Consider the following 9121-nt stretch of genomic DNA (forward strand, 5'->3'; position numbering starts at 1 on the left):
AATTGATTGCCTTTTTATAAGGGAAAAGGTACAAGAAGGATTAATTCACCCTGTGTATGTCCCAACAGAAGAACATGCGACAAACTTGTTGACCAAAAGGACTTGGGTGTACAACATCACCACCTGATGTCCAAGCTAGGTGTTTTGAATGTTTTCACAACACCTAGCTTGAAAGGGGGCGTTGAGATGGTTAGAATGACAGTTGGTGAAAACTGTGAAGGTGAATGCTTAGAGGGTGACATAAGTGGTTAGGTGACAATTGTGCATTGTAGCTTACTTAGTTAGTGGAATATGTGTTAAGTTTATATATGTTCATGTGTTTAGTGTTTTAGGCAATTTAGCTAATGCAATCACTCTCATTCTTCTGCAATTGAGCTTTGATTACTTCCAGAACTTTCTTTTTCTCTCTTCGATTCGATCTGAGCTTCAATACTACACACTTCAATGGTGGAAATTAACACGACTCGCCCGTTTGCCATCCCTAGGCGTATCTAGGAGGGGTTTCATGGGGCACGTGAACCCATGCTCCCCTCCCTAGATCATATGTAGTAATGTTATGTTTTTTTAAAAAATATTTAAATATATGTGTGCGCACCCATGCTCAAAGTATCATATCGTGCAATGGTTATCGGATGTACCTCTCTAAGTGGATTATAAGTTCAAATCTTATGTCAATCTTGTTAAACTTTTATATAACTTGGCGCCAACGGAAGATAGACATGTTAGGTGTCACTTTTTGCGTATTAATTAAGTACTTCTTCTTTTTCTTTCTTTCTTTCTTTGATTTATTTTTTTAAAATTTTACACATTAAAATTCCTATTGTTCTTTTGTTACCGTTAAATTTTATATGACTAAATGAAATGTGTTTATTAAAACTAGTAGCAGTAGATGAAGTAGCATATAGTCAATGTATTCAACTAATCCCAACATTTTCGACGGGGAGTATAGAATATAGGTATTGATATAGATGTAAGAAAATTACTATATAAATATTAATATTAAACTTATAATTCCAAAAGTATATTGGGTGCAATAGTAAAACTAAAAGTTGAACCCCTAAAATTTATATTCTAGATTTATCGCTTTTATAAATAAAGTAATAGGAATTTGATAGTTCTAGGAAATTTGAAACAAGGGCGTTCCTAGAGTTGAGACCCGATTCTTCATCTCATCAATATATGAGAAGGAACAATCGAAAAATAATGTGTTACTTCGATTTGCCAAATTGGATTTCAACTTGCTCCAGATGTTGCACAAACAAGAACTTGCTGAAGTATCAAGGTGCGATAAATAAGAACGATGAACCCTTTTTGATTGATTATATCTCAAGTAGTGATGTTAATTTGTTACGCTGCAGGTGGTGGAAAGATTTGGATTTCGTAACAACACTTCCATATGCTAGAGATCGAGTAGTTGAATGCTACCTTTTGGGCATTAGGAGTTTATTTTGAGCCTCAATACTCTCAAGCTCGCGTCATGCTCGTTAAGACCATATCAATGATTTCGATTGTCGATGACACCTTTGATGCTTATGGTACAGTTAAAGAACTTGAGGCATACGCAGATGCCGTACAAAGGTATGAACTTCATATATTCACTTATTCAAATACTCCTTACTAGTGAATGCCATTGTGAAAATATTAAGACGAACTTCTACTCATTATAGTTGTCCTCTTTCAAAATGCTTGAGTTTTTACATTAATTTTGTCATCTTGTAGATGGGATATCAATGAAATTGATCGGCTTCCCGATTACATGAAAATTAGTTATAAAGCTATTCTTGATCTTTACAAGGATTATGAAAAGGAATTGTCTAGTGCTGGAAGATCTCATATTGTCTGTCATGCAATAGAAAGAGTATTTTTGGGCAACTTAACTATCAAAATACGTTTTCTCCTTAATCCATTTCTCACTATGTTTTACCTTGTGCAAGTCTTTTAGTGATCAGAAACTTGTAATAATTCAATCAGAATTTTCTAACACTTGAATATATATGTTTTGTATTCACAGATGAAAGAAGTAGTAAGAAATTAAAATGTCGAGTCAACATGGTTTATTGAAGGATATATGCCACCTGTTTCTGAATATCTAGGCAATGCACTGGCAACTACTACATATTACTACCCTGCGACAACATCATATTTGGGTATGAAGTCTGCTACCAAGCAGGATTTTGAGTGGTTGTCAAAGAATCCTAAAATTCTTGAAGCTAGTGTGATTATATGCCGAGTTATTGATGATACAGCAACGTACGAGGTATGAGTTGTGTCTCACAATTTTATATCATTATGTGAGATTTGGACAAACTATAAGTTTTGTGATGTCAATTGAGGCTTATATAAGCTAACCCTTAATCTATCTGCCTTTACAGGTTGAGAAAAGCAGAGGACAAATTGCAACAGGAATTGAGTGTTGCATGAGAGATTATGGTGTATCAACAAAAGAGGCAATGGATAAATTCCAAAAAATGGCTGAGACAGCATGGAAGGATCTTAATGAAGGACTTCTTAGGCCAACTCCAGTATCTGCAGAGCTTTTAACTCCTATTCTCAATCTTGCTCATATTGTTGAGGTTACATAGATACACAATCTAGATGGATATACTCATCCGGAGAAAGTCTTAAAACCTCACATTATTGGCCTACTTGTGGACTCCATCGAAATTTGAGCTGCCAATTATTGTTGCTCATCTTAAGGAAACTTCATTATTCTTTGTTGAGAAAGTAGTTATATAAGTTTAATTTTTTTGTTTTATTGTATAGTTAAGTTGTTAGGGAGCTGCTTTTGCGGTTGTGCAGTGCACTTCCTAACTAGGACCTCCTTAAGATCCTTGTAAGAAATAATCTCAATCTTTTTATATAACAATAGGTTAAAGTTATGAAGCTTGTTATGGGAGTCTTACTTTTCTTATAAATAGTCTCTTGTAACCTATTTTTCAGTGTATGAAGTAATCTGAGCCTTTTCCACGTCCTTGCTTTAGTATCTTTTTAATCCTACTTGGTCTCACAAAGATTGGTTTTTGGCACTTTTGTTTTTCCTTGTAGTGCATGTATAAGTGAATCTGGAATATATATAAGAAAGCGTTGACATAATTGAATCAAGAGTAGTGCTACATTATGCGCTATGTGTTGGCATAGAATAGCTATTATTGTATTTATGTTATCCCGTGAATGTCATCACTGATTTTCCTCTTGAAAATAAACCACTAGTCCTCTTAAATACTCTTTTAACTAGTGAATTTGCCGCGCTCTGCACGGTCATAAAGATAAATAAATGAGCGTTACAAACTTCTTTTTAAATTTTAATTCTATAAGTTGAATTTGTAAAACATATTTATATTAACGGTTAGCTCAGTTTCACAAAAAAAAATTGAAGGCAACAAAAAGAATGATAATCAGACTACACGATATATGCTTAATAACTTTACATATGCAACCATTTGGTAAGAAATCTTTTTGTGGTAAAAGAAACAACAATTAGTAATAAAAACACATAGTATATTGTTTAATGTTTTCGTCATTCATCGTTAGTAAAATTGCAATTTCTGTAATTATTTTCTTTATTTTTTTCTCTTTCCCTTCTTTCTTTATTTCTTCCACTTCATCATATCATACTATTAAATCTTCGACTATAGTTGGCTTCTAATCCAACTAAAATACTCCTTTTGACCAAAGGAACATACCTCTTCATATATCATCATAAAGAGTATACTTCCCAAAGTCAAGCACTATTACCTATATGAACAATAAAAAGCACTAAGTAGTTAGTTTCTCATGGTATATAAGCAAGATGGCAAAAGAAATAGCAAATTAGATACTTCTAGCATCCCCAAAAGCCGGCATAGTGCGTCGATGAAAAATAACGGCATTTGCAGATTCAAAGCCCCTCATAACTCATAAGTGGCTTTCAATAGGGGAATTTAGGTAAGGGAAGGTGAAAATAACCAAACTAATTAGAGATATTTGAGCACAAAAAAAATTATCAGTTTCCTACTCCTCTAAATTAAACACGATTGTCTGATCCTTAATCATCAAAAATTAAAGATCTTAAATGGGATTCCTCAAATAAGGGGAGGTAAAACGAACAAAGCTAATTAGGAAGAAGAAGAAGAAGAAGAAGAAGAAGAAGAAGAAGAAGAAGAAGAAGAAGAAGAAGAAGAAGAAGAAGAAGAAGAAGAAGAAGAAGAAGAATATAAACATGTTTTTTGGCCATAGGAATATATATGTAAAATCTACACTCTACACCTTCTTTTCCTTTTTGAAAGTTTCCTATATTTACAACAAAGAAAAGAGAAATGGAAAGTAAACCAAAAAAAATAAGAAGAAGGAAAAAATGTAACAGATGAAAAAGAAGAAGAAGATAAAAATCAAAACGTCTTAGATTAGGTAACAATGGAAAAAGAAATGTACGTACTTTCTTCTTTTCTTTTTCCTTTTCATTTCTAGTTCTTTTCTTTTTCCTTTTCATTTATCGTGTCTTTCGTTTCTTTTCTTCTTTCTCTCCCCCTAACATGCTACTTCCTGCCTCACTAAGAAAAATTTCCTCCTAATTTGGCTTTATAACAAAAATGATAAATCTGTTCTACTATTCTATATAATACACACATTCATTCAATATACATTTCGGAGTCCGGTGCATCTCCATCTCCCCTTCTTTTTCTCTATTCTCATCCTATTCGTAATGAATGATCTTAATAAAAACTTTACCTTTTTGTGTCAAGTCTCTCATAATAATACATCTTGATTCAAATGATTATCTGAAACTCAGTATTAATATATGAGTTAGCAGGCTTTGCTCTGTCTCTTCCTTCAAAAGACACGAATCTTTTTACTCCATCAAAAGTCATGTATCTTACTCCTCTTCTTTCTTTTTATACTAAACTCAATGCATTCGACGATAATATCTACTCCCTCCGTTTCCATTGTTTGTTTGATGCTTTTACTGCCTATTGATGTCCCTTCTTGTTTTTCAAATTTAAAGCAAAACGAAGTTTGAACGGCATAGAATGCGCAAGTAATTTGAGATTGGTGCATAAATTTAACTTTAAACAGGTTGCAAAATTTAGGGAAGAGGTGAGAGGCCTGTAGGAAAAAGATCTTACCACATAAAAGTGTTGTAGTAGGTCTTAACAAAAAGTGAGATATAATTAAACCTGACCCAAAAAAGTGGAGAAAAAAAAATTCAAAACAAAGAAGAAGGTTGAAAAGACGCTTGCACGAAAAAAGGAGACGTTACAGAAAAAGTTGTAATGGTACATAATAATGAGCAAAGAGAGGAGACACAATAGGTGTAACATAAGAAACTAATGCACTGTTTCAGGAAATTATTCTTTTAGATTTATTAATTGAGTTTATTGTGTGAAAAGAGAAGAAAAATCCCTAAAATCTAAGAAAATAGATAAATACATTTCCTCATCGATAAGATATGCCACATCACTTTCTAAGGTCCCTGCTTTAGATTAATATATAGATTTAATATTAACTTCAATAGATAGTCATAAATTCATAATAATATATATCTTGCATGATTCAAATGGTTATATAAAACTCAGCATCAACTCAAGATACGAGTTAGCACGTGAGTTCCATAGAAAAAGATCTTAACAAATAGAAATGCCATTAGTTTTAAGAAAAGTGAAGATTTTAATAAACCTGGCCAGTTGGGAAATGTAAAATTCACACCCGACCAACATCCACACATATGAAATACTCCCTCCGTTTCATATTAAATGAGGTAGTTTGACTCGGTACGGAGTTTAAGAAAAAAGAAGAAGAAATTTTAAACTTGTGGTCTTAAAAGCTTAAGGGGTAAAAAGTTTATGGGGCCATAACATTTGTGTGGCTATAAAAGCATCTCATTAAGGGTAAATGAGTAAAATGAAAGAGTTTAAAGTTGAATTATTTCCAAATTTAGAAATGTGTCATTTGTTTTGGAATAGACTAAAAAGGAAAGTACCTCACTTAATATGAAACGGAGGGAGTAACGACTTTCTACCTCAAAGCTACAACGTCAAGGATCTCTCTCTGTCCTAGCACCCAAATTTCAGGCTGCAAATCTCTTGTTTTAAACCTGAAAAATAACCAAGTATGTCCAGGATATGTTTGTAAAATCTGTGCAACAACGATTGCTATATAAAAATTACCAAAAGTGCGTACTTACTTCTTCAGTTCCTACTACTCGAGAAAAAATGATAGGCCAACTTCAAGGTATTACCATGGCTTTCACTAATATTTTTGCGAATTATTTTTTTGATATCAGATAGAGAGAAATGAAATATGCAGAAAGTAAGATGTCAAATGAGAATATGCAAATAGTGATATCAGTGGAAAGGTTGTGATCCTTATATCTCCTTTAGAAGTCATTTTTCCAGAATGATTTCAAATCTCGTGAATCGTGATCTATTCAAATGGGATAAGTGAGTAAAGGAAAAATAAAAATGCATACGTTTGAATGAAGCAAGGAAAACAGAATCTTTAAAAAAGGGCGATGATGCCTCTACTCCATAGAGATGGAATAAAGCTTTGAAGATGACAAATGATTATCAAAGCCAAATATGAAAAACTTTTTCAGTTGTCTTTTCAATATACATGATGCAGAAATTCCTCACCATTGTGATGAGGCATTAGATTCTGTATATAATTGCCACAAGTCCTTCGATTTGGCCGTTGGGTTCTCTCATGCAAAGAAATAGTTATTTTTTAATAATAATGACTTTTGAAATTCTTTTTCAAGAGACATGACTTTAGACTCCTACATAATTATTGCAATTAAATCATACTATACTAAAAATAGGAACACCTCCAATTCAAAAGTTGATTTAAAATTTTACCCATTAAAAACTAAGTGGCCATTTTTATAACACTCCGTAAAAATTCGGCTTAGGTATGAATGAGTTTAAGGATTAGTAAGGATATATTTTGAACATGTGAAGTCTCATCAGGATGATTATGGGTGAAAATAGTTGTTTCAAAATCAAGATGGAAAGTGAGGTGCATAAGATTTGGCAAAATCAACTAAGTTTGCAGAAGATATGTCTTCCAGCAGATTTTAATGCAAATGTGTAAGAAATCAGGAAAAGCGCAAAGCATTAAAGTTGTAGGCGTTTGAAATAGGTTTCCAACGATATATTATGGAGCTCAAACAGAGCTCTGTGAAAAATGTTATGCCCGTTTTACAGAACGGTATGCAACCACCGCGGTCCTGCCGCATTGTACCGTGACCGCGGTGGCGAGGCAGTGTTCCAGCGATTTACCGCTGTCGGGACCACGGCCGCGCCAAACAGGTCACGGTGGACGACTTGGAAAGTCATTTTTTAGCCCTATTTCGTCCCCCACAACCCCAAACATAAAAACTTGCTCTACAAAGGAAAACTCTCAAAAACCTAACTCCTCAAGGGTCCCTCCACCACCCAAGGAAAGTTCTAATGGTGATTCTATGTTTATTTCAATTTTCCAATATCTTATTAATATGGGTAAACCCTCCATATCATTAGATATTCGATTGGAACATCATTGATGAGAGAAGAAACCCTAGAACTTGAATTCAAGGAGGTTGAACTTCAAAAAGGTAATATCTTCACCCTCTAGTTGATTCTATCATTGAATTAATGATTATAGACTCTATTTCATGAGATATGAGTTGATGGGTTTGATAGAAAATCATGAACGGTGATAGGTTTGGGTTGTTGATAGGTTATTATTGGTTATGGGTATTGATTATCTTATAGGTGATAAAGAATAATGTTGTTTATAACCATTTGAGACTTTAGAATTTATTTAAGAGCAAGAGAATGGGTTATTGAGTGTAGAACCACCATTAATAAGGGCTATGAAGCTTTATTCCACCGAGTGTTTGATAAAATGCCTAAGTGACCGAAACATGACTATTGTTGCTAATTTGGAATCCCTTTGACTTGTATTGATATAGATTAAAGTTAAAAGGGTTGGCGAATGTTGTATTATGCTCAAGAGCAGGAAGTTAAGGTATGTGAGGCTAACTCTCTATGTTTGGGAATTTTAATAATTCTCCCTATACTACGTTTCTTTTACGACGTATCAATTGCCTCAGAAATATAGTTAAGCCGAGTTCCTTGAATAGTTGTAGGACTTCTATTCTCTAGCTTCATAACTCATTCATGACTTTCATTCTTAACGTTGTGAGCTCAGTTCGTATTCAATATAGACTTGGGCTTGATGTCCCTAAGTCTCAGTATAGCTTACTCAGCATGTCATAAACAGTTGAAGTTTCAGTGTTCACAACCAGTTCAAGAATACATGTCCCATTCTAGTCCTATTCAGTATTCCAGTATTATGTAACTCAGTATGATTCAATATTCTAGTATAATGTAACTCAGTGTGATCCAGTATTCCAGTATCATGTAACTCAACGTGATTTAGTATTTCACTTTTATATATTGCAGTATGATTCTCAATTCCTAGTTTTAAATCCTTGAATGTCGAACACCTGTATTTGGGCCTGAGGCTGCAGTTAATGCTTTATGCATCTTTGGGCCTGAGGCCGCAGTTTATGCTTTATGCATTTTGGACCTGAGGTCACAGTTATGTATACGTATACTTGGGCCCGAGGCCGCAGTTTGTGCACATATATATATTGGTCTTGAGGCTGCTGTTTAATATTAAGATAAACAGGTTCATCATTCAGAAGATGGAGTATTCATATCCTTACTTCCTTTGTTCAGTTCAGTTATTAGGTATCATTTCATTTATTAGTTATCATTTCAGTGATCAATTATCAATTCTCAGTTATCAACTTAGTTTCAGTTCCAGCATTTATAATTCTTTCTTTCAGTTGCTTTACATACCAGTACAATTCAAATGTACTGACGTCCCTTTTGCCTGGGGCCTGCATCTCACGATGCAGGTAATGATTTACAGGTTGATGATTCAGAGTGCTAGGATTCTCGTACCAGCTATTTGGTGATCCCCAGTTCTTTTGGGGCATTATCATTACTACAGTCTTCAGTATTCAAATACAGTCAGTGTTTTCAGTACTCAAATAGAGGCTTCATAGACTAGAGTAATAGTTAGACAAAGTCACGAGCTTTTCATATTAAGCTATGTTGGCTACAAATATGTTTCAAAATTGTATTAGTATTTCTGC

The 9121-nt window shown here is 33.9% G+C and overlaps 1 pseudogene; it reads left to right on the forward strand.

Moving 5' to 3' along the window:
• The window catches only part of LOC104226866 (probable 5-epi-aristolochene synthase 4), a 4165-nt pseudogene extending 1315 nt beyond the window's left edge, over positions 1–2850 (forward strand).
• Positions 2851–9121: the final 6271 nt, after the last annotated feature.

The sequence above is a fragment of the Nicotiana sylvestris genome, chromosome 5 (genome assembly GCF_000393655.2).
Source record: "Nicotiana sylvestris chromosome 5, ASM39365v2, whole genome shotgun sequence".
NCBI classification, from domain to species: Eukaryota; Viridiplantae; Streptophyta; class Magnoliopsida; order Solanales; family Solanaceae; genus Nicotiana; species Nicotiana sylvestris.